Source organism: Electrophorus electricus, chromosome 15 (assembly GCF_041902795.1).
Source record: "Electrophorus electricus isolate QZ-2024a chromosome 15, ASM4190279v1, whole genome shotgun sequence".
Lineage (NCBI taxonomy): Eukaryota > Metazoa > Chordata > Actinopteri > Gymnotiformes > Gymnotidae > Electrophorus > Electrophorus electricus.
In genome coordinates, this window is record NC_137511.1 from 26,597,441 (window position 1) to 26,623,175 (window position 25,735).

The following is a 25,735-nucleotide window of genomic DNA, read 5'->3' on the forward strand; positions in this document are numbered from 1 at the left end:
ATAAATGACCTCCATGTCAAAGTTTGTTTTGATGTGGTAAAAGGGAAAAAAAACGAATTGCGTCTGATCTGCCCATCTGACAGCTGAATCGGACGCCACTGCATTCTGAAGGGAGGGTTTGTTAGTGTGCTCCATCGCGTGCTCCAGCGCGTAAATGCACTTTGCAGCCTTGCGTGTGAACAGCTGAAACTTCCGGAATAGATGAACGGTGTATTTCAAAAGAGTCACAGAAAAAGCTCTAGTGGAAAATGGGTGGAAACAATCACTCTGGATTCAGAGTGAAGGCTACTAACGGACAGCCTGGATAGACTTCAGTAATGCCCTCTAGCCCCTCGTACACTAAAGCACTACACCCAGAGCACTGCTACCTGACAGGTGGCTAACAGAGTAGCACAGTATTAAAGCACAGCACAGAACTACAGCACAGTACTACAGCACTACAACACAGTACTACAGCACTAGAGCACAGTACTACAGCACAGCACTACAGCACAGTACTACAGCACTACAACACTAGAGCACAGTACTACAACACTAGAGCACAGTACTACAGCACAGCACTACAGCACAGTACTACAGCAGCACAATACTCCAGCAGCACAGTACTACAGCACAGTACTACAGCAGCACAGCACAGCACTACAGCAGCATAGCACAGCACTACAGCACAGTACTATAGCACAGCACTACAGCACAGTACTACAGCACAGTACTACAACACTAGAGCACAGTACTACAGCACAGTACTACAGCAGCACAGTACTACAGCAGCATGGTACTACAGCAGCACAGTACTACAGCAGCACAGTACTACAGCACAGTACTACAGCAGCACAGCACAGCACTACAGCACAGTACTATAGCACAGCACTACAGCACAGTACTATAGCACAGCACTACAGCACAGTACTACAGCAGCACAGCACAGCACTACAGCAGCACAGCACAGCACTACAGCACAGTACTACAGCAGCACAGTACTCCAGCACAGTACTACAGCAGCACAGCACAGCACTACAGCAGCACAGCACAGTACTACAGCAGCACAGTACTCCAGCACAGTACTACAGCAGCACAGCACAGCACTACAGCAGCACAGCACAGTACTACAGCAGCACAGTACTCCAGCACAGTACTACAGCAGCACAGCACAGCACTACAGCACAGTACTACAGCACTGCAACACTACAGCACTACAGCACAGCACTACAGCACTACAACACCACAGGACAGTACTTCATCGCTTTATTAGCACCAGACGAATCGGTTCAAAAATGACCGAAGGAAGGTGTTTTTTCTAATATTTAAAACAATTTAAATATAAAGCAAATTCAGGCAATTCTTTCAGAGTGAGATTCAGGTTCTGTGAGAGCCGTCTGATGGGTTCACAGACCCTCCCACAGGCTGTACCTCAGGGGCCTTCAGGAGGGATCAGGAAGAGTGCTGGAGACACCTGGCATTCCGCTCTGGAAGCAGGGAGCGGGGAATACTCCACCACCATCATCACACCACCATCACACCACCACCTCCACCAACACCACCACCACCATCACACCACCACCTCCACCACCATCATCACACCACCACCTCCACCACCATCATCACACCACCACCTCCACCACCACCATCACACCACCACCTCCACCAACACCACCACCACCATCACACCACCAACACCACCACCATCATCGCACCACCACCTCCACCACCATCATCACACCACCACCTCCACCAACACCACCACCATCACACCAACACCACCACCACCATCACACCACCAACACCACCACCATCGCACCACCACCTCCACCACCATCATCACACCACCACCTCCACCAACACCACCACCACCATCACACCACCAACACCACCACCATCATCACACCTCCACCTACACCACCATCACACCACCACCTCCACCAACACCACCACCACCACCTCCACCACCATCATCGCACCACCACCTCCACCAACACCACCATCATCTTACCTCCACCTCTACCATACTGAAAATGCCTGCAACTGATGGGGAAGAAACAACACACTGATAACTTCCTGGCTTTTGTGTAATGGGGCTGTTTGGAGACTGACTGCCATTTTTGGTGTTTAAAGGTTCCTTGAACATTCAGGCTCATTCCCGCCAATCCACTGTAATTCTAAGATCTTATTTTAAATGTGATACATTTTTTTCATTTGATGGCGTTTGAGACGCAGGATTAGTAATCGGCTAATTTGTAATTCAGTTTGCTGATCAATTATATCATTAACTGGCATATCATGCAGTAATCATAAAATCACCTTTTAGTTTCAGTGTGTTTATTTAGTTTGAGAGAATCAGTGTGTGTATTTTGTTTTGGTTGAGAGAATTGACTCTCTGAGCTCCTCCAGTATTGTTTCTTCAGGTCCATCCAAGAGGACCAATTGCAACCTAAACAGAAACAGACCTGAGACCTTAGATGACATCAGAGCCTCAAGGTGGAGCCAAATACATTATATCAACTGTAACATATCAGCATTATATCCATCATGTGTCGCTGTGTGGCATTTCACATGAAGCCCATGCGTACACGACCCCCTGGCCGCCTGCCCACCCATCAGTCATCGGAGATGTCCCGTAAAGCGAGAACACTCTCACTACCAAGCTTAAATTTAAACATTCGGCTTCTGGGGCTTTTAATCTGAGCCCACCCCAAACATGCAGAGTCCACATGTGTGTACAGCTTGATGGGAGCTTAATTAATGGCACTGGGTTGATTGAAGTTTGTGGTTTAATTAAATCAGAGCACCTGAAAGTGAGTGAAAGTGATTGGTTCCACTCCTCCTTGCCTTCATTTACATAGGCATGTCAAATTTAATCACTAGGTAATACAATAGGTAATGTGCCGTGCTGACCCCTGGTAATTCAGTTAGAAAATGCAAAACAGAATAAACATGTAAACACAGAGGCACAGTCTTCATGGGGTTGTTCCAAGCTGCACCACCTGCTATAACTGGAGTATTTACAACCCTGGTATGAACAGCAAATACAAATTATATATACTGTGTGTGTGTGTGTGTGTGTGTGTGTGCGTGTGTGTTTGTGTGTGAGCTCCCAAAATCTGACCCAAAGGTGGATGTATTTGTGTAGGATTGTGTGTGTCTTGGGGGAGAGATTCAGCCTTTATTGCTGGTTTATTGTTTCCAACCAGGTACGTTTCTCAGTGTATAGTTATATTTATTAAATAAGGCTTCTTGTGTCTTCTGGAGTAGGAGCCAACATCACACATTCATACATTCACAGTTAGTTATGACTGAATGAGCACTGGACACTCAAAACTATGAGCAATATAAGAGCAGAGTTACCCTAGAGCACAGCCATCTAGAGCACAGCCATCCTGTAGCACAGCCATCCTGTAGCACAGCGGTCTAGAGCACAGCCATCCTGTAGCACAGCGGTCTAGAGCACAGCCATCCTGTAGCACAGCGGTCTGGAGCACAGCCATCCTGTAGCACAGTGGTCTGGAGCACAGCCATCCTGTAGCACAGCCATCTAGAGCACAGCCATCTAGAGCACAGCCATCCTGTAGCACAGTGGTCTGGAGCACAGCCATCCTGTAGCACAGCCATCCCGTAGCACAGTGGTCTAGAGCACAGCAGTATTAGATGTTCTCATCTTTTTCTCACTCTCTCTCAGTTGAAAACATCACAGCAACGCGCAACTCTCATGCATCTCATGCATCAGTCGTCCATGTCCTGTCACACCCAATGTGTGGACGTTCAGTCACGGCACACAACGTATGCGACAACGGCTGTGGTCATGTCAGGGTGAGCTGGTGCTTAATAGCACCAGTGGCTTCAACTTGGAAATATGGACAGACTCTACCTCCAAGGTTAATTATTCATCTAGGAAGCCCAGCGTGGAAAGATTCGCTGCCCTACTGCTGCACTGAGATCTTAATAAAATATAAATGTAAAACAATACATCAAAAAGAGGCAAATAACTAGAGGAAAATAGTATTAATGACAGCTACGAATATCACTGGTGATTTCAGAACTACCACTTAGTTATCATCCATCTGATATGTCAGGGGTGGCTGGTGAGCGTTTGTATCCAGCTCATGCTGTCCACAGGATGGGGGTGTGTCTGGGGTAAAGCTGTGTTCTCGTCACCTGCGGTAACATTGTGAGGAAGGAGGGCACCCAGAATCCCCTGCACCTGAACCCTCTCTCAGTCACATCACCCACAGCAAAACACACACACTGCTGTGTTACGACATGCCCTGTGTGTGGTTCTGATGCCCCTGGCTGCGGTCCAAGATGTGATTTTTGAATGATTTTGGTAAAGAAACGTATGAGCCACATTCTGTGTTAAGAAATGTTTCAAAATCGTTAAGATGTTGCCACGTCGTTATCCAATAACCGAATGCTGGGTTAAATTAAGACATGGTAGTAAATGGTCATGAACTTGTCAGATGACTGAGAAATGCAACGCACTTTTATTTAGCAAATGTTCTAACCAGTGACAATAATTTTCTGTAAAACTGCAGTAACCTTTTGCATTTAAATAGATATTGTCAAGTCACCTGGAGAGCAGTAGGCGTAAAACAAGTGTAAAATGATCAACTCAATGAACTCATTTGAAATCCGAGGCGTAAAATTCGCGTTTGGTAGGTGAGGACGCGCGCATGCGCTCTTTTCCGTGCCGTCTGATTGCGTCTTATTTCGCGCCGCGCGCGATAATAACGGCGTGCAGACAGGTGCCCTGCGGGTGGCGCGTGCACTTCCAGACCCGCGCGGTGCAAGTGCGTAAGAAACGGCGCCGTGACACTCCTCCGAAACTTTCGTGCACGCAAACTTTTAAACCCCCTGCTACGTGACATCAGCGGGCCGGGCGGCACCGCGTCACCTGCTCACCAGGCGTCGGCAGTCTGGTCTGATCCGGCGGAAGCCGAGTTGTGCAGAACCGCTCCAACTGCTCTCATGCCGAGGACGCCACTGTGCGTTCCGCTTCAGCCATTTACAGCCGCGAGGTGACGCGAGCGCTGAGAGCGCACGGGCGCCACGCGCAGTCCAGCCCGCCGGAGAGGAGCAGACGCGGAGGCGCCGACTGCAAGCTCGTGTTTCGTTCGTGCAGTTGGTCTGAACGCTGCAGTCGCGCCCCGTACTGCCTGTTACCGTCCCCGAGCTCGAATGCCACCTGTCGGCGTGCGTCGCGCTCGTTTAGGCCTGCGCATCGGCGCGCTCCATTAACCGCTCCGCCGGCGCCGTGGGTTTAACCCGCGTGGGCACCGAGAGTGACGTTTCCGTCCCCTGACGGAGCGGGCGCGTCTGCACGAGCGCAGCCCCTGGATGGCTGGAGGCTGCTCCGCGCTCGCTCCGTTGCGGACGCAGTAGAGGTGGCGCTGCGTGCTTCTGTGTTCTGCTACTCCGGGTCGGGGACTGAGCCACTGAAAGAGCCCCGATGTCGCTGAACTCGGTCCGTTTGAATTTTCAGAAACAGAAACTGAAATGTGGCATTTTGCGAGCGTGCGCGTTTTGATGTGGTTGGCACTCGTGACTGAATCTGCTGTCTGGCTGCAGTATTTCTGTGTAAACGCGCCTTGACGGCCGTGGCTACTCTCATGCCGCTCGCGGACCTGTTTGTTACCGGTAACGTTGGACGTTTTCTCAAACGTCCCGTGCACGCGCCTTGCCTTAAAGATTCGTGCCTTCTTCATCGTTACTTGGACGCCTGCCCACCGCCGAGAGTTGTGCAGATCAGAATCGTTTCGCAGAACATGTTCAGATCAAATCGGCGGTCTCCAGTTGTGCGTATGTGAGGAAGGACAGACCGTGAAGAACGCGCGCTGCTCGCGCGAGCGGAACGCTGCTGCTGCCGCGTGCCGGACGACACCGCGGACACGTTGGGATAAAAGTTGTCGGTACGCGTGCTAGAGCCGGACTCGTGCTTAGGTGCAAACGCCACTGACCAGAGAGAGAGAGGAATACCGGCGGAAGAGTAACGCGTGCTTTTGCGCAGAGCGACGGTAAGTCACGATATGACCGACATGTGCCAAGACGTGAGGCTTTAAACGCTCCTCCAGCTCAACGCACAATGCTGGCACGCACTTATTCAACGTGCGTCTCTCGTTCCTCTCTCAGCCTTTCACTGTGTCTGTCGGTTTTTTTTCCTTCCAGCAGTGACCAGTGCAGTGCACTTATCCTTCAGTTTCTATTTCATAAATGTACTGAAAGACTGAAATACCATAGCGAGTTTTATCTCACGTGGTGTGAAAACTTTATAATGGGTTGCCTGGTTAACAGCATTTATCCGGCAAAGGGATCTTATTGAAGCTCGAGCCTTTTGTTTAATCAAACGAACAGAATATGGAACCTTTGTTTCTCTGGTAGTCCAGCGGCTCAGAGGACGCTGATGGTCTCAATCTACGACCCTCCGGAAGTGAGCGTCAGGTTTCTAGTGTGACCTGAATATATCATTTTCATATGAGGATGCATGGTAAATAATTACAGTTTAAGTTAGGGACAGAAGTCTTCCTCAGACCAGGGTATTGAGACTGTGCTCCAGTGCAGGTATGTTGCTGGCTATGGTGTATGGAGGTTCAAGGTGTTTTGGGTTGAGTAACACTAGAGACTGAAGGCTCACCTGCTTGAGGACGGCCACTCTGCGCGTGACGGAAGGAGTCGATAAAATATGCTTGTGATGTTAGGTGTGTAGCCTCCTAGATGCTACGCTCCACTAGGGTTTCATGTTGTTCATGGGGTGGTGGTGTTTGTTGGGTGGTGGTGGTGGGTTTCAGTAGGGTGGTGTGCTCATGTCTGCTAGTTTAGTGTCAACAGAAGGAAGATATTTGTGTGGCAGGTGCCCAAATCTTCCTTCTGGCTTTTAAGATCACAGACTGCAAATACATGCAAATACACCATGGCTGTCCGGTCTGTCTCTCCTGCCTGTCTGTCTGTTTGTGCATCCCCTTCTTTTTATCTGTCTCCTTTTGTCTGTCCTTTTCTATTTTTTTCTGTCAGTCTCTCGCTGTGTCTCTCTTTCTGTTGTGTCTCAGTCAGTTAAATTGGCAGTGATCTCGAAAGCTGCAGATTTAATGTCATCAGAGAGACCAAGAGGCATGATGGACCTTCTTTTGTTAGCTGTGTGAAAATTCTCCACCCTGTTGACAATATGGTTTGCTTAGCCAGGGTGCAGAGCTAACTTGTTACCCTGCTTCTCTGGGTCCTTTAAGGCACTGAAGTTGTTTCTGTTTTCTGTTGATGTTATGTTCCAGAGGACAGTTATTTTAAAAAAATAAATCATTTTTAGTAACAAAGTAAGTTTCAGTCCCCTTCTGTAAGTAGTGCACGTGTCCATGAGTACACTCAGTAGTAGTGTACATGTCCATGAGTACACTCAGTAGTAGTGTACGTGTCCATGAGTACACTCACTAGTAGTGCACGTGTCCATGAGTACACGCAGTAGTAGTGCACGTGTCCATGAGTACACGCAGTAGTAGTGCACGTGTCCATGAGTACACGCAGTAGTAGTGCACGTGTCCATGAGTACACGCAGTAGTAGTGCACGTGTCCATGAGTACACGCAGTAGTAGTGCAGGTATCCATGAGTACACTCAGTAGTAGTGTACGTGTCCATGAGTACACTCAGTAGTAGTGCACGTGTCCATGAGTACACTCAGTAGTAGTGCAGGTATCCATGAGTACACGCAGTAGTAGTGCACGTATCCATGAGTACACTCACTAGTAGTGTACGTGTCCATGAGTACACTCACTAGTAGTGCAGGTATCCATGAGTACACTCAGTAGTAGTGCAGGTATCCATGAGTACACTCAGTAGTAGTGCATGTATCCACGAGTACACGCAGTAGTAGTGCAGGTATCCACGAGTACACTCAGTAGTAGTGCAGGTATCCACGAGTACGCTCAGTAGTAGTGCACGTATCCATGAGCCTCTCAGTAGTAGTGCACGCGTCCATGAGCCTCTCAGTAGTAGTGCACGTATCCATGAGCCTCTCAGTAGTAGTGAACGCGTCCACGAGCCTCTCAGTAGTAGTGAACGCGTCCACGAGCCTCTCAGTAGTAGTGCACGTGTCCACGAGCCTCTCAGTAGTAGTGCACGTATCCATGAGCCTCTCAGTAGTAGTGCACGCATCCATGAGCCTCTCAGTAGTAGTGCACATGTCCATGAGCCTCTCAGTAGTAGTGCACGTGTCCTGCAGAAAGAGAAAGCCTGTGTTTATTCCAGAATGGATGGGATCAGGTTTTAGTAGTGTATTATTTATACTGACTGTCTGGTTCAGTTGCCACTGAGGGTGTGGTTTATACGAGAATCAAATATTAAGGCTACCTGTCACGCTATCAGCCATATGTCAACACAGCAAGTGCCTTATATTTGTTCTGAATCAGTGTGATTGTGTCAGCAGAGTGAGTTGTTGTGACAAAATACATTTCAGAAAGACAACATATGTCTTTTACAAGACTTGTTTTTAAAATATTTTTGTAGATTGAACAGGCTCTCTAAGCAATGCTATTGCTATGGCGTCTAATGTTCAAATTCTGACACTTAGCAAGTTATCTAGTAGAGATCAGTGTGGTGGCCTGTTGTAACTTGTGTAGGGAATGAGGACTATCCAAGAAAAACCTGATTATTATTATTAATTCTAAAATTATTTTTAAAAGAATGAAATTAAGATGTTGTCATTTTCTTCTTCTTCTATAAAGCACAGGTTTACTGTTTGATTAGCTGATATGATTTAACAGGAATACCTGTTTAAGATATTTATCATTTGTTTTTTAAAAAACAAGTTGCCTACAGTTCAAGCTTCCAGGTAGTTACACAAATGTACACAAATGTTTTATGTTATTAAATTATGTTAATGAATGTAGACTCGAGCACCTGCCAGTCCTGATTTTCTTTGTCTTTCTCATAAAAAAACCTCTGCGTCTGAGCTCTGAGCTCTTCTAGTTAGGCTTAAACTTGAAGTTTGTTTGTTTGGTTGTCAGGTGTGCACCTCAGGTGTGGTAAGAAAAAACAAAATGTAGAGAGACATTTGGGGATGAGTCTGGCACTGCTACCGCGTGTCTCGGGTTCTCCGGAATTATTCCCTGCGTGTGGCACTCTGTGGCCCATGGGCTGAGGAAAGGCTGTGCAGAGTTCTCCGTGGTTCAGCCCGTCTCCGACACTGGACTTCTGGGAGACGTGCGGTACATAGCCGGAGTGCCGAAACCGCGACGCGGTTCTGTTAATGGGGTCGGCGGCACCAGCTGCAAGAACCGAGCAGTAAACATCTGCCTAGTTGTGTTTCTCTGTCTTGATCGTCTGTCTCATTAGGAAGTCTTCCAGATGCTCCCTTAGCGCGAGCAGGGTGGCTTGTTAGCGTGGTCTGTTTGTTCCGAACAATCGCGCCGATGGCTATCATTTTAACGCGCTGGGATGGAAGTGATGTCATCTGAATGTGATTTTCCGCTTTGCTGCGTGAGATAATTGAAAGAGTTATTTGGCTTTAGGTGCCTGGTCACTTTTGTTCATTTTACCCACAACACATTGCAGCGACTTCATCCCCTGGTATGTTTATTCTTAACGTCGTCTGTTTCATTATGGTGTGGGTGAGTGTAGTTAAGGTTTGTTCATTTTAATCTGTGCTCTGTAGCATCTGTTTTCCAGTTATAATTACGAATTCTAATCTTGGTCCACCGCTGATGGTGTTTGAACTGGTTGGTTTATTTTCTAAATGAGTGTGGGGAGACTGTTGTGAAACTCACGTGCGAAAGCCATTTTTAAACACTTCTGAGATAGGCAGAAACTCAATTATATGTTTACTGCCACGGTAGCTTCATGTGTTTCTCTGTCACAGCCAAAAACATGACCTGCCGATACTTCTTACCTCCCAGTCTCTAGTGTGTGTGTGTGTGTGTGTGTGTGTGTGTGTGTGTGTGTGTGTCCCACCTCCCAGTCTGTAGTGTGTGTGTGTGTGTGTGTGTGTCCCACCTCCCAGTCTGTAGTGTGTGTGTGTGTGTGTGTGTGTGTGTGTGTGTGTGTCCCACCTCCCAGTCTGTAGTGCGTGTGTGTGTCCCACCTCCCAGTCTGTAGTGTGTGTGTGTGTGTGTGTGTCCCACCTCCCAGTCTGTAGTGTGTGTGTGTGTGTGTGTGTGTGTGTGTGTGTGTCCCACCTCCCAGTCTGTAGTGTGTGTGTGTCCCACCTCCCAGTCTGTAGTGTGTGTGTGTGCATCCCACCTCTCAGTCTGTAGTGTGTGTGTGTCCCACCTCCCAGTCTGTAGTGTGTGTGTGTGTGTGTGTGTGTCCCACCTCCCAGTCTGTAGTGTGTGTGTGTGTGTGTGTGTGTGTCCCACCTCCCAGTCTGTAGTGCGTGTGTGTGTCCCACCTCCCAGTCTGTAGTGTGTGTGTGTGTGTGTGTGTGTGTGTGTGTGTGTGTGTGTCCCACCTCCCAGTCTGTAGTGTGTGTGTGTGTGTGTGTGTGTGTGTCCCACCTCCCAGTCTGTAGTGTGTGTGCGTCCCACCTCCCAGTCTGTAGTGTGTGTGTGTGTGTGTGTGTCCCACCTCCCAGTCTGTAGTGTGTGTGTGTCCCACCTCCCAGTCTGTAGTGTGTGTGTGTCCCACCTCCCAGTCTGTAGTGTGTGTGTGTGCATCCCACCTCCCAGTCTGTAGTGTGTGTGTCCCACCTCCCAGTCTGTAGTGTGTGTGTGTGTCCCACCTCCCAGTCTGTAGTTTATTTGCGTCCCACCTCCCAGTCTGTAGTGTGTGTGTGTGTGTGTGTGTGTGTGTGTGTGTGTGTGTCCCACCTCTCAATCTGTAGTGTGTGTGTGTCCCACCTCCCAGTCTGTAGTGTGTGTGTGTGCATCCCACCTCCCAGTCTGTAGTGTGTGTGTGTCCCACCTCCCAGTCTGTAGTGTGTGTGTGTCCCACCTCCCAGTCTGTAGTGTGTTTGCGTCCCACCTCCCAGTCTGTAGTGTGTGTGCGTCCCACCTCCCAGTCTGTAGTGTGTGTGTGTGTGTGTGTGTGTGTGTGTGTCCCACCTCCCAGTCTGTAGTGTGTGTGTGTGCATCCCACCTCCCAGTCTGTAGTGTGTGTGTGTCCCACCTCCCAGTCTGTAGTGTGTGTGTGTGTGTGTGTGTGTCCCACCTCCCAGTCTGTAGTGTGTGTGTGTGTGTGTGTGTGTGTGTCCCACCTCCCAGTCTGTAGTGTGTGTGTGTGTGTGTGTGTGTGTGTGTGTCCCACCTCTCAGTCTGTAGTGTGTGTGTGTCCCACCTCCCAGTCTGTAGTGTGTGTGTGTGCATCCCACCTCCCAGTCTGTAGTGTGTGTGTGTGCATCCCACCTCCCAGTCTGTAGTGTGTGTGTGTCCCACCTCCCAGTCTGTAGTGTGTGTGCGTCCCACCTCCCAGTCTGTAGTGTGTGTGTGTGTGTGTGTGTGTGTGTCCCACCTCCCAGTCTGTAGTGTGTGTGTGTGTGTGTGTGTGTGTGTGAGTGTGAGTGTGTGTGTGTGTGTGTGTGTGTGTGCGTCCCACCTCCCAGTCTGTAGTGTGTGTGTGTGTGTGTGTGTGTCCCACCTCCCAGTCTGTAGTGTGTGTGTGTGTGTGTGTGCGTCCCACCTCCCAGTCTGTAGTGTGTGTGTGTGTGTGTGAGTGTGTGTGTGTGTGTGTGTGTGTGTGTGTGCGTCCCACCTCCCAGTCTGTAGTGTGTGTGTGTGTGTGTGTGTGCGTGTGTGTGTGTGTGTGTGTGTGTGTGTGTGTGTGTGTGCGTCCCACCTCCCAGTCTGTAGTGTGTGTGTGTGTGTGTGTGTGTGTGTGTGTGTGTGTGTGTGTGTGTGTGTGTGTGTGTGAGTGTGTGTGTGTGTGTGTGCGTCCCACCTCCCAGTCTGTAGTGTGTGTGTGTGTGTGAGTGTGTGAGTGTGTGTGTGTGTGAGTGTGTGTGTGTGTGTGTGTGTGTGTGTGTGTGTGTGCGTCCCACCTCCCAGTGTGTGTGTGTGTGTGTGTGTGTGTGTGTGTGTGTGTGTGTGTCCCACCTCCCAGTCTGTAGTGTGTGTGTGTGTGTGTGTGTGTGAGTGTGTGTGTGTGTGTGTGTGTGTGTGTGTGTGCGTCCCACCTCCCAGTCTGTAGTGTGTGTGTGTGTGTGTGTGTGTGTGTGTGTGTGTGTGTGTGTGTGTGTGTCTCACCTCCCAGTCTACGTTCTTTCTCTTTTCAGAGACACTTCTGAGATTCCTGTCCAACCCACAGCCAAATTACTGTGTTGGAACAAAATCTGCTGGTGGCTTCCAGACATTGAGGCCCATTAAACAGCTCCCTGACCTTCCTGTTTAATGACAGTTAAATTTAAAACCATATCAACTCCCCTTTTAAAGAGACAATTCTGTTCATGAATTTAAGGTAAGGAGACAGCACAGTGGAGAAGCATCTGATGTCTGACTCGCAGTCTCTGATGAAGTTCATTCATGTCTGAAGCAGAATGGTGATCACTATCAGATGTTCGTAATTACTCTTTCCACCACGAATGGCCTTTTTTGGTCTGTTTAGTCTATTTTGACCTTCCAAAGTGGGAAATAGATCTGCCCTCAAAATTAGGATAAAAGTGTGCCAACCAGCGAACAGTTTGTAGCTGTAATCAGGACGGAGACTGATGACCAAGCTGTTACCAAGCTCAACTTTCTCAGTGGGGATGTGATGTCAGTGGTAGCGTGAGGAACAGGCAGGCGTCTCATTTTTGGGCGAATGCAATATTGTAATGTTCACATGATGCACTTTCTGGGAAACAATACATGTGCTTACTCAAATATTTACTGTGCTGGATAGGGCACTTTGTGTGTGTGTGTGTGTGTGTGTGTGTGCGTGCGCCATCTCTATATTTATTCAGGGATATATGCTTCTTAACGAGGGAAAGTTACTGTTCCAACATGTGTACAAACTACTGAGTAACAGAACAACCAAACACTTTTATGATGGTGTAATTGTCCTGCAATAAAAAGATTTGCAAGAGGAGAGAGAGAGAGAGAGAGAGAGAGAGAGAGAGAGAGAGAGAGAGAGAGAGAGAGAGAGGGAGGGAAAAGAACTTGCTTGTCGAGGTGGAAACAGTGTTTTGCTGTGCTAGGCCAGCCGTGTACCCGGCAGAGTCCGGAGCCAAATCATGGCATTCCATCTTTCAGATTTAAACCATTAGTGCCTACTCAACCCCAAACGCCTGTCCTAAAATAGCCATCCCCTCTGCATGAGAAAATGAAAGATTTATAATGTTAACATTCAGTGGGGGTTGTTTGTTCAGTGTGGCAAAAAAAAAAAAAAAAAAGGCAAATTTTAATTTAGGGGAAAGATCACTTGACATTTACTCATCCAGTAAAAGAGTCAAAGGGCGAAAAACCAAAACCTGCATCCTCTTGCCAACCTGCTGTGTGACACCACAGATGGGTGTTGAAGTGTTTACCATAATTTAAACTACAAATCTCTCCCCTGTAACTTAGATGAACAGCCTGCAGGCACTGTATGGCAGTGAATTGAATTTAATATCGAAGAAAAATGTGAGACTAATGTGCTGGCATGTGCTTCCTAGGACGTCTGAAGTCCGTTTAATATTGTCCTCATCTAATCACAATCTGTTGTGCGTTAGCAGCTGTCTGTTCCACCTGTCGGGCACGCCGTGCCTGCAAGGCTCTGTCGGGGTTAAGTAGGTCTTTGACTGCTCATCCTTTTCCATGGAAAGTTTTGACAGTCTGTGAGTGCGATGCGGGCCTGGTGTTGGGCGCCCCTCGAAAGCCAAACACAGCAGTGGAGGCCCCGGAGACACGGGGCCGCAAACATAAACTCCAGGGTTGGGGTTAGGGTTAGGGTTACTGTTAGGGTTGGGGTTAGGGTTAGGGTTGGGGTTAGGGTTAGGGTTGGGGTTAGGGTTAGGGTTAGAGTTAGGTTTAAGTGTTACTGTTAGGGTTAGGGTTAGACTTAGGTTTAAGTGTTACTGTTAGGGTTAGGGTTAGAGTTAGGGTTAGGGTTAGGGTTGGGGTTAGGGTTAGGGTTAGGGTTGGGGTTAGGGTTAGGGTTAGAGTTAGGTTTAAGTGTTACTGTTAGGGTTAGGGTTAGGTTAGGGTTAGGGTTAGAGTTGGGGTTAGGGTTAGGGTTGTTAGGGTTAGGGTTAGGGTTAGAGTTAGGTTTAAGTGTTACTGTTAGGGTTAGGGTTAGAGTTGGGGTTAGGGTTAGGGTTGGGGTTAGGGTTAGGGTTGTTAGGGTTAGGGTTAGGGTTAGAGTTAGGTTTAAGTGTTACTGTTAGGGTTAGGGTTAGAGTTAGGGTTAGGGTTAAGTGTTACTGTTAGGGTTAGGGTTGGGGTTAGGGTTAGGGTTAGGGTTGGGGTTAGGGTTAGGGTTGTTAGGGTTAGGGTTAGAGTTAGGTTTAAGTGTTACTGTTAGGGTTAGGGTTAGGGTTGGGGTTAGGGTTAGGGTTGGGGTTAGGGTTAGGGTTAGGGTTGTTAGGGTTAGGGTTAGGGTTAAGTGTTACTGTTAGGGTTAGGGTTAGGGTTAAGTGTTACTGTTAGGGTTAGGGTTAGGGTTGGGGTGAGGGTTAGGGTTAGAGTTAGGTTTAAGTGTTACTGTTAGGGTTAAGTGTTACGGTTAGGGTTAGGGTTAGGGTTGGGGTTAGGGTTAGGGTTAGGGTTGGGGTTAGGGTTAGGGTTGTTATTGTTAGGGTTAGGGTTAGGGTTAGAGTTAGGGTTAAGTGTTATTGTTAGGGTTGGGGTTAGGGTTGTGGTTAGGGTTAGAGTTAGGGTTGGGGTTGGGGTTAGGGTTAGGGTTAGGGTTAGAGTTAGGGTTAGGGTTAAGTGTTACTGTTAGGGTTAGGGTTAGGTTAGGGTTAGGGTTAGAGTTGGGGTTAGGGTTAGGGTTGTTAGGGTTAGGGTTAGGGTTAGAGTTAGGTTTAAGTGTTACTGTTAGGGTTAGGGTTAGAGTTAGGGTTAGGGTTAAGTGTTACTGTTAGGGTTAGGGTTAGGGTTGGGGTTAGGGTTAGGGTTGGGGTTAGGGTTAGGGTTGTTAGGGTTAGGGTTAGGGTTAGAGTTAGGTTTAAGTGTTACTGTTAGGGTTAGGGTTAGAGTTAGGGTTAGGGTTAAGTGTTACTGTTAGGGTTAGGGTTGGGGTTAGGGTTAGGGTTAGGGTTGGGGTTAGGGTTAGGGTTGTTAGGGTTAGGGTTAGAGTTAGGTTTAAGTGTTACTGTTAGGGTTAGGGTTAAGTGTTACTGTTAGGGTTAGGGTTAGGGTTGGGGTTAGGGTTAGGGTTAGGGTTGGGGTTAGGGTTAGGGTTGTTAGGGTTAGGGTTAGGGTTGGGGTTAGGGTTAGGGTTAGGGTTGTTAGGGTTAGGGTTAAGTGTTACTGTTAGGGTTAGGGTTAGGGTTAAGTGTTACTGTTAGGGTTAGGGTTGGGGTGAGGGTTAGGGTTAGAGTTAGGTTTAAGTGTTACTGTTAGGGTTAGGGTTAGGGTTAAGTGTTACGGTTAGGGTTAGGGTTGGGGTTAGGGTTAGGGTTAGGGTTGGGGTTAGGGTTAGGGTTGGGGTTAGGGTTGTTATTGTTAGGGTTAGGGTTAGGGTTAGAGTTAGGTTTAAGTGTTATTGTTAGGGTTGGGGTTAGGGTTGTGGTTAGGGTTAGAGTTAGGGTTAGGGTTAGGGTTGGGGTTGGGGTTAGGGTTAGGGTTAGGGTTAGAGTTAGGGTTAGGGTTAAGTGTTACTGTTAGGGTTAGGGTTAGGGTTGGGGTGAGGGTTAGGGTTAGAGTTAGGGTTAAGTGTTACTGTTAGGGTTAGGGTTAGGGTTAAGTGTTACGGTTAGGGTTAGGGTTAGGGTTGGGGTTAGGGTTAGGGTTAGGGTTGGGGTTAGGGTTAGGGTTGTTAGGGTTAGGGTTAGGGTTAGAGTTAGGTTTAAGTGTTATTGTTAGGGTTAGGATTAGGGTTGGGGTTAGGGTTAGGGTTAGAGTTAGGGTTAGGGTTAGGGTTAGGGTTGGGGTTAGGGTTAGGGTTAGAGTTAGGTTTAAGTGTTACTGTTAGGGTTAGGGCTATTGCTCAATTTTTGGTCCAGTCATCTTAGTCTGATGTGTTCAATATGAGTTCAGTAAATGTAAATTGGTTTGTAATAGAGATGCATAATTTGTCATTTGATTGTTGTCACAGAACTGACATTTTCAGACTTTGATATTTCAGTATACGTTCTGTGACCGTGCTGACCAACCTCTCTCCTTCAGCGGGTGTTTCAGTGAATGCTGGCGTTCACGCGATGTAGCAGTGCGGTTTTTAACCTAACGCACCATTAGCCATCATCTGTCTTTTAATATTTTCAAACCACAGCTCAGTCATAGTCTGAAATGATTATAATCACAATGTGGTATTTACAAGCATACACGTTTATAGAAAACCTGCTGTAGTCCTTTGTCTGCAGAAAAACGTGTACGGAGTGTTAGGGCTATCTAGTTGAGCGGGTCTGTTTGACACACACACACACTCATGTATGTTAACGTGTGTTCCTTCAAAGGTGCAGGACACATGTCAGACTGGACTGTCTGTTTTTGAGGGAAAATGATTTTTCTTTTGGTTCAGGTATCCTTGTAGTAGTTCTCCTACCACACTAAACACAGATCAGTAATAGTGGACAATGATGAGACGCCCTTGATAAACCGCAAATCCCTGTCCTCTTGTGATGGGTTCACTTTATGGCAGCAGGAGTGATAGAGGAGGGTGGACGAGTGTTTCTCTGGGCTGGTGTGGTGTGATGCGCCATCATTCACGTTTGTGTTTCCTGTGGAGTGAAACTGCACACATTCACACTGATTGGTTCTCGCAGGACTTCAGAGGAGGCTGAAACTGTATGTGCTTAACCCTTTACAGCCTGGTTAGCCTTAATCTTAATCTAGAATGCTACACTAATAAGCCAATAAGCTTGGTCAGACGTTTCAAATTCTTTATTAGTTTATATACATTTCCTGTGATTATTATGTAATCTTCTTGCATATAGGGTGGATTTAATCTAATTTTTGTGTGTGTGTGTGTGTGTGTGTGTGTTGCCTAATTCACCTCGTTGAATTCATATTACGTGGTGGATAAAACATTCTTGTTATTATTACAGTGACACTTTATTTCAAGAATCTAGACGTCTAGAGAACATTTTTATTGGTCATTTTTGGTAAACGTGTAATGGACTAAATTAGTTCTCCTGGCCACAGTTTAAACAGAATTATATGATAATGTACAGTGTGCAGTCCTTGACTCCTGGAATAGCAGGAATAGCTGGAATAACAATACAAACTTGACAATAAAGGAGCACATTAAGAGGATGAATGGATGAAGGAGCGTATTACTGTAATAACAGTCTCACTGTATTTATCACGGTGCCTGTAGCTGCTTAGGCAGTCGGGCAGACAGTGCTCTAGTGCTCTCGTACCGGGTCTGCAGCGTGGTTGCTTCTGATTGGATGATGCCGATCGCACCGTGGCCTTTCCTGTTGCCGGGTGACCTCAGGGCCACTGTTCTGAGGTCAGCGGGCCCAGTCATGCTGAGCTGGCTAACGAGTCCTGCGCCACTGTGACACCGACCAGACAGATTGCTTTTGCATGCGGCGCGCGCAAATCCTGCCGCCGTGTATCGCTGACGATTTGGACCTACCCCATGCTGGAGGTCACCTCCTCCTACCCCATGCTGGAGGTCACCTTCTCTTACCCCATGCTGGAGGTCACCTCCTCCTACCCCATGCTGGAGGTCACCTTCTCTTACCCCATGCTGGAGGTCACCTCCTCCTACCCCATGCTGGAGGTCACCTCCTCTTACCCCACTTTGGAGGTCACATCCACGGAGCGTTGCACTTCAGCTTCTGTGAGGGATTTATGTCATCTGCAACTCTTAGCCTGCCGTTGCCCTGACAACGCTGACCCCATTCTTTTGCTCTGTCTCTACTGAAACATAACGGTCTGTGTGTTGCTGGATGAGGTGAGACTCAATTTGCCAGGTTTTGATTTAGATCTCGGAGGAGCGCGAGTCCTGAGTGGTGTCCTCAGCTGGAAGGTTCTCTCAGTGACACACACACGGAGCAGCTGAGATCTGGCACACGCGCCGGCTGATTGACAGACCGGACTGCTCCGGACTGCATTCAGGCTGATGGAACTGTGTTCTCCGTGCCGTGACGCTCTGCGTTGGACACTTCAGCGATTTCCTGGCTGTAAACCTGCTAACTGAGCTTGGTTTGGCTTGTTGGCCCCCTAGCCAGGCATGTCAGCACTGGGGTTTGTGCAGACAGGGAGGTTTTCTGCTATATCAGCTACACGGGGGAATTAGGGGTCATTTGTCTAGCTTCAGTGGTAATAAATCTGTCAGAATTAGCAACAGCGTGCAAATCTACACACTGCGCTGAGAAAACAACTATCTTAAACTGACTCACACATACAGGTCTTTGTAAATCACATGCCTAGCACTCATGACTAACCCCGCCGGCTTAGTATCTGTTTGGCTGTAATATTGCCATATGCTCTTGTTAATACGGTGGCCCCGCCTGTTACAGCAGGATAGCAGTGCAGTAGAGGAGACGAGAGCTTAGGGTTGTCAATCAGCCATTCCTGCAAAGTATCACACAGCTGTTTCACGCACAGTAGAGTTTAACATTGTCATTACATTTAGTCTCACAGCTCAGAATTAGACAGAGGAGGACTCAGATGTTTAATTAAGAATAAAAAAATACACTTTTCTCTTTTCCACTCGCTGTCCGAAGATAAACTTGCAGGGCGACCTGGGAAATGTTACGTGTGGAACACTCCAGCCTGACGTTCTGCTCAGAGCTGATTCAGAGATATCACAGGAACTGAGCCTCATGTACGGTCATGACCAGGTCACAGGTGGACAGCGTTACGTTGCTGTAATTATCCCCATCTCTTTCGTTCCGATCGCCCCGTCAGTTTGCTGCCAGACACTGTCTACCACAACCGCAACTGTCAGCAGGAAACTGTGAGACGCTGGGATTGGATGAACACATGCTCTCTCTGCACGTGACGGCCGAACCAAATCCACCCTTCTCCGTACCCACGATGCCTCTGTGCAGAATTTACGACCTTTAATGGCACTCTTGCTCTAGAATTCTTTAACTGTATGATCGTTTATTCTTTAAAACCAGGATTCAGCCTGGGATCCTTAGCTGACCTCTCCTGCCAGCTGAAGACAATATAACCAAACGGACGCTATGAAAGCTCGTCTGGTATCTGTGAAGGTTCTTCCTTCACTTTCTGTGTGCTGTACACAGAACTATAATGTGCATTACCCTGTCCTATCATTGTCAGCTATGCTTGGAGAACGGAAGGGGACATTTTGTAATAAATTCACATCATGGCTGTTAACAAAGAAGATGAGGTCGCAATGAGGTAATTGGATCGAACGAGGTCATTAGACTGTATTTCCTCATTGCTGTCTGGTACTTTTTTTCATCTAATGAACAGCAATATAACATAATTGTAAAGCTTTGCATTGTGGGGTTTTGGATGTACAGGTGTCTGTTCTATTTTAAAGCTGCTTTGCGCACGGAAATCCAGCCAGGAGGTCCATCTAACACATCATCAGGGTTACGGCACTTGGTGGTGTGTCCAGAGTCCAGTCCAGCCCTGATCCAGGACTTCATTACCTGCTGGAAGGCAGTGATGTCCCGTTACAGAACACTCTCTGTGATTGCCGCTGCAAGGCTGCCAGCCGGTCAAGGCACTTTAAGTTAATTTAAAAGAGTGGCTTGCATTGTCTTCGCTGCTTCTTCGAATTAATGTTTCACCACTTGGGTATTGAAAAAAGTATTGGCATGCGCTGCTCTGCTTTGCGGGTAAGTGCTAAATCACGCATGCTCCCTACATATTGCCCCGTGTAGGGCACATGCCAACCGCTTGCCAAATACCAACGCATGGAACAGATTTTGGGCATGCGGAGATGACGTCTTGGGACGTGCGCATATTTGCGGCAGCACGTTTGGCAGGAGGTGGTGGATTCGACCTGGGGGGTACAGGCAGTAAATTGTCTTCGTGAAGGCCACACAGATGCAGGCTGAACTCGAATCGCTCGGAGGTCCAGGGCGTTTGGCTGCGATGGCCGATTGCCAAACGCATCCGTATCCGTGTGGGAGCTGCTCCTGGGACAGACAGCTCCTCTCCGAACTGCTCACGCCTTTCAGCCTACATCACCGAGAGATGCCACATATCCACGCCGAGGCACTAAACTGTAGAGTGCTGTGACTCTTTAGCAGATGAGGCTGGGGAATCGCTCCCTGATAGTGTTGCCGTAGCGACAAAGAGTGTTTGATGGAAGCACAATACTCAATATGTACAGGCTTCTTCATTACAGCTACATGTATTGCATGATATAAATGTTAATAATATGCATCATGCTTGTAGCTGCATAGTTCTCCTCGAGTTCTCTAATAGAAAGGTCTTTCCTATGTGTGCCTACTGTGGATTCTGTAGCACGATGTGTAGCCTGAGGGCTCTGCACAGGCTTGGTGGGGTGGAGTGGTGGGTTATTGATTTTGTTTTATTTGTGGAACACTAATGTTTTGGGGGAGTTTCCATCAAACACGTCTCCCCCCATGTTAGTCTGAAGAAGGACACGTTAGCTCCTGTCCCCATTATAGTGGCATCGCTGTCTCTGCAGCTGCGTCTCAGACTTTGGTGATGGCGGACTTGCACAAACCGAACAGCCAGCAGGGAGAGACCTGGGGCTCAGAGTGGAAAACGCCTCCACAGCGACAGCCTAACAGGAGGCCGCAGGTCTCGGGTCTCTGAACACACAGAGCCACGCGCCCCACATACGGTCCCCCCCATCCCCGAGACGTCACGCGTCGTCACAGCGATGGCCCCTCACTTCTTCCCGAGAACTCGTGCGTCGTCACGGCGATGGCCAGGAGCTGATGATGAAGACCAACCCCGTGAAGAAGAGAGAAACAAAGCCTTGAAACTGGACGGCTGAACTTCTACACGGCTGACCTGCTGACACAATTAGTCAAGATGAGCAGATAAAGAATGTTTTATGCATATATGATTTAAGAGCATATATAAAGCATCTGTAAGTATTCCATATAATTGTTTTATGTATTGATTTAAAATAATCTGCCATCAGCAAAACTACAGACTGATTGTGTTTCTCTCTCTTACTTAAAATGGTGTGAATGGCTTGTCCTTGACATTTCACTGTAATCTGGAACACTGTTCAGGTTAACGCAAACACAGACAGACTAAAAACGCCAGTATTTCCATTTGAGCCTAAACCTCCAGGCAAGCCAGACCCAGAGGCAGCAGGTGTGTGAGTGTGGGAAGGTTTTCGCTCCGGGCACAAAGCTGGATCGTTTGAAGTCCTCTCACGCGCCTAGAGATGGCCAACGCGTCATTCTGAATCTGTCGCTCACCTCCTGCAGTGGATGATGGGAAATCTGACTTCCATCAGGCTTGTCCTGTCACATACATGCACAGTTGCATCTGGGTAAACTAATGGGTCTTACGACCAGTCAAACACGCTGTTGCCCTCACAGGAAGGAAGACGCGATTCTAGAGAAACAGAAAACTTGGGTTTCATGTGGTATTGAAAGAAACCAAAGCTGTGCGTTTTCCACTGTGCCGAACGTGATCTGTACAAATTGGCTGTGCTGATTGTGGAGTTGTTTCACTATATCATCATCCGCACGGTGCACAACTGTGTGTCATTGAGAACAATGACCTTAAGTTTCACTTTGGTTTTCTGGTGCTCCTGCTGATGGGAGTGAAGGCTCATCTACACAAATCGCCCAACAGAAAATATCACTAGCACTTTAGTTTAAGAACTTAAGAACGTTATGAAGATTTTGTGACAAAAGTATAAATCTTTCATGCAGGTTTATGTCATCTGCAGCCCAGGAGCTTTAAACAGTCTGAGTTTATTCAGAGCTGTCCCATGGCGTTTCTCTGCGAGTGCTCAGTGCTCACCGGGGACTGGGGATAGCGCCCTCGCAGCTGTGGCAGTCCGTCGATGAGAGGCTGTGGCACTGGAGATGGATGGAGGAAAGTAAAAGAGAAGAAGTGTGCAGTCTACAGTGAGTGAGGAACAGTCTGTAGTCTGTAGTGAGTGAGGAACAGTCAGTGCAGTCTATAGTGAGTGAGGAACAGTCTGTAGTCTGTAGTGAGTGAGGAACAGTCTGTAGTCTATAGTGAGTGAGGAACAGTGTAGTCTGTAGTGAGTGAGGAACAGTCAGTGTAGTCTACAGTGAGTAAGGAACAGTCAGTGCAGTCTATAGTGAGTGAGGAACAGTCAGTGCAGTCTATAGTGAGTGAGGAACAGTCAGTGCAGTCTACAGTGAGTGAGGAACAGTCAGTGCAGTCTACAGTGAGTGAGGAACAGTCAGCGCAGTCTACAGTGAGTGAGGAACAGTCAGTGCAGTCTACAGTGAGTGAGGAACAGTCAGTGCAGTCTACAGTGAGTGAGTCAGTTTTCTGTGCCGTCTCTTTACCATCCCTGCTCTTCTGCGTCAGTGGCCAGGACTGCACTTACATGTCCAATGAATCACTGCACTGATAAATAATTGAGTGAACAGAGTTTTTTTGGTGGCCTGTATTTCTAATGTTCTGCCTCTTTCAGGTGAAATCGCATTACAAGTTCAATATGTGAACACTAGAATGACAGTTTGGTCAGTTTAACATCCTTTTAAAGTTGCCGTGGAAATCTGTTTTGTTTTTTTACTTTAATTTTGTAGACTTGAAGTGGAGTCATCCTCATGTTTGAGTTTCTCATCCAGATCTAATGGTTGTTACGTATCCAGAAATTCATATTATACTCCATGCTGTAAATGATTATTATGGTATTATTATGCAGTTATGAGTCCCTACATCAAAACACAAGCAGCAGTGCATGTCTGCTCTGTCCCGTCCCTGTGTTCATGTCTTCTGTGTTGTTTTTCCAGGTCCTGGTGTGGATGGAGTCTGCGAAAGCTGACTGGACACGGGGCTCCTCTCCTGTGACCCCTGTGCTGTCCTCTAGACTACGGGTAAAATCGCTTCTTCCTCCTGGCCCGTGTGTCCAACAACTACTTCCTCTACCTGTGAAACAGAGAGCTTAAACTAGTAACTTCTGGATGTCTGCAAGTGAGCAGTCTGTACTTTCACCGACTGGCAGTCAAACTCACAAATGACTTTGCAGGAGTAGATTTTTGCATAAAACTGTGGTTGACTGGACCTGCGTTTGGTCTTACGGGCTCAAATGTCCAGCGGCGTCAGCCTGGTTAACGGATCTGGCCAGAAGGGTCGTGAGTCACGTGCCTCAAAAGGCAGTTCACCTCGTACGTCCCGAGGTTCTGCGGGGGTGCAGGTGTGTGTTTGAGTCAACACCAGCCTGGACTTGGTCATGACGAACTGCACTCTAATGAAATTCTGCGACAAAGCTGTAAGTCTGATGTGTGGCTGAGGCGTAGCGTTAATAAACACACCACTCAGAGGAATGTTTTCCCAGTGCCTGGACAGGATCAGCTCTCAAACAAGCACTAGGTTTAAACTCTTCACTCGATTTATTTTTCAATATATTTTAAGACTGTTTTGCGCCGCTGTAGTATTGGGAGGGCAGCGTGACGTTACGCACCAGGGCACGCCACCTTCGCACACACGGCCAGCGGCTTTCACGTTTGTCTTTTAGTGCGCGACGCTTTCGTCATTTTCTGCACCACAGGAAAACGGAGGCAATAAGAGAGAACTGAGCATCCGGAGGTTATAAGAGGAGGCAGGGAAAGGACGTCTATGGAGGAGAACGTTGCGGACTTTCAGGCTTTTCCTCTGGGCACATAGGCAGGAACGTGGGCACAGAGGCAGGAACGTGGACACAAAGGCAGGAACGTGGACACAAAGGCAGGAACGTGGGCACAGAGGCAGGAACGTGGGCACAGAGGCAGGAACGTGGGCACAAAGGCAGGAACGTGGGCACAGAGGCAGGAACGTGAACACAGAGGCAGGAACGTGAACACAGAGGCAGGAACGTGAACAGAGACGCAGGAGCATGAACACAGAGGCAGGAGCATGAACACAGAGGCAGGAATGTGAACACAGAGGCAGGAACGTGAACACAGAGGCAGGAACGTGGGCACAGAGGCAGGAACGTGGGCACAGAGGCAGGAACGTGGGCACAGAGGCAGGAACGTGAACACAGAGGCAGGAACGTGAACACAGAGGCAGGAACGTGAACACAGAGGTAGGAACGTGGGCACAGAGGCAGGAACGTGGGGACAGAGGCAGGAACGTGAACACAGAGACCCACCCCTCCACCCCTGGCTCCACCCACCCCTCCACCCCTGGCTCCACCCACCCCTCCAGAATGGTCATGTAATTCAGGTATCACTCTCTACAACTTAAGACAGATAAGTGTGAGCCTTCACTGACAGTGCCAAGTGCATTGTTATCAGAACGTGCATTTTAGAAATCCTCACTGAAAGCACAAGTAACCTAAAATCCGTGTGATACGGTGTGATATTTAGCTGTTGTGCATGGTTGCCTGTCCAGAGAGGACTACAGGTTATGCATATGACGACGTTTGAGAAGTTTGCCTTCCCGACTCTGGGAGAAAACGTCTCTCTTCACTTGAATTAGCAACCCGTATCTTGCTAACACTATATGAGATGTCCCTTTCTTGCTGAACAACCACAACGTCGTGCGAAGTATTATGTCAGAATTGTCAAAGTGAATATAGCCATCATCTAATTCAGATTAGCTATCTGACAAACTGGTTTGAGTCATGTTTGCACTTTCTCAACCGACAGCCTCCAGCCATATAAATGTCCTATCAGAGGTGAGTCATCGTGTAACTTGGCAGCCTAAAGTTGTTACACCGAAGATTTGTTTCACACAGATGAGAGCAAGAAAAATAAACTAAGAAAATAGCATGTTGGCTCGTACATGCAGTGTTGGCTTCAATAAAGGTTTTGTGACAAAACCCATCTTTTTTTGAATAACATCTCCAAAACATTTCCTCTGTAAGATGTGTACAGAAGTTCCTCTGGAGATTTGATTGGAACCGTCCACGTTCTCCATAAACAGAACATGTCTGTGCCATCATTTAAAAACTAGCTACTACACCTGTCTGATAGCTGCTACACCTGTCTGATAGCTGCTACACCTGTCTGATAGCTACTACACCTGTCTGATAGCTGCTACACCTGTCTGATAGCTACTACACCTGTCTGATAGCTGCTACACCTGTCTGATAGCTGCTACACCTGTCTCCTGTTTCCTGTCTGATAGCTACTACAGCTGTATGATAGCTACTACACCTGTCTGATAGCTACTACACCTGTCTCCTGTTTCCTGTCTGATAGCTGCTACACCTCTCTGATAGCTACTACACCTGTCTGATAGCTGCTACACCTGTCTGATAGCTGCTACACCTGTCTGATAGCTACTACACCTGTCTGATAGCTGCTACACCTGTCTGATAGCTACTACACCTGTCTCCTGTTTCCTGTCTGATAGCTACTACACCTGTCTCCTGTCTCCTGTCTGATAGCTACTACACCTGTCTGATAGCTACTACACCTGTCTCATGTCTCCTGTCTGATAGCTACTACACCTGTCTTATGTCTCCTGTCTGATAGCTACTACACCTGTCTCATGTCTCCTGTCTGATAGCTACTACACCTGTCTCCTGTCTCCTGTCTGATAGCTACTACACCTATCTCCTCCTCTAATACCCCTTGTAATACCCCTGGGGTATTATGGTAATTACATGACAAGCCAACCCTGCTAACTGACTGGACTGGTTCCTTACATCTGG

The 25,735-nt window shown here is 47.9% G+C and overlaps 1 protein-coding gene across 2 annotated transcripts in view; it reads left to right on the forward strand.

Annotated features, from left to right (window-relative positions):
• Window positions 1-5,338: 5,338 nt before the first annotated feature.
• Window positions 5,339-25,735, forward strand: part of chrm3b (cholinergic receptor, muscarinic 3b) — a 67,972-nt gene continuing 47,575 nt past the window's right edge. The window contains exons 1-2 of one of the 2 annotated variants that reach the window (XM_035533204.2): window positions 5,339-6,005; window positions 22,887-22,970. The gene's annotated coding sequence lies outside the window, so the exon portion shown is untranslated. Of the gene's footprint in view, window positions 6,006-22,814; window positions 22,971-25,735 lie in introns of those variants that run through there. The other variant, XM_081698312.1, reaches the window with a different exon arrangement.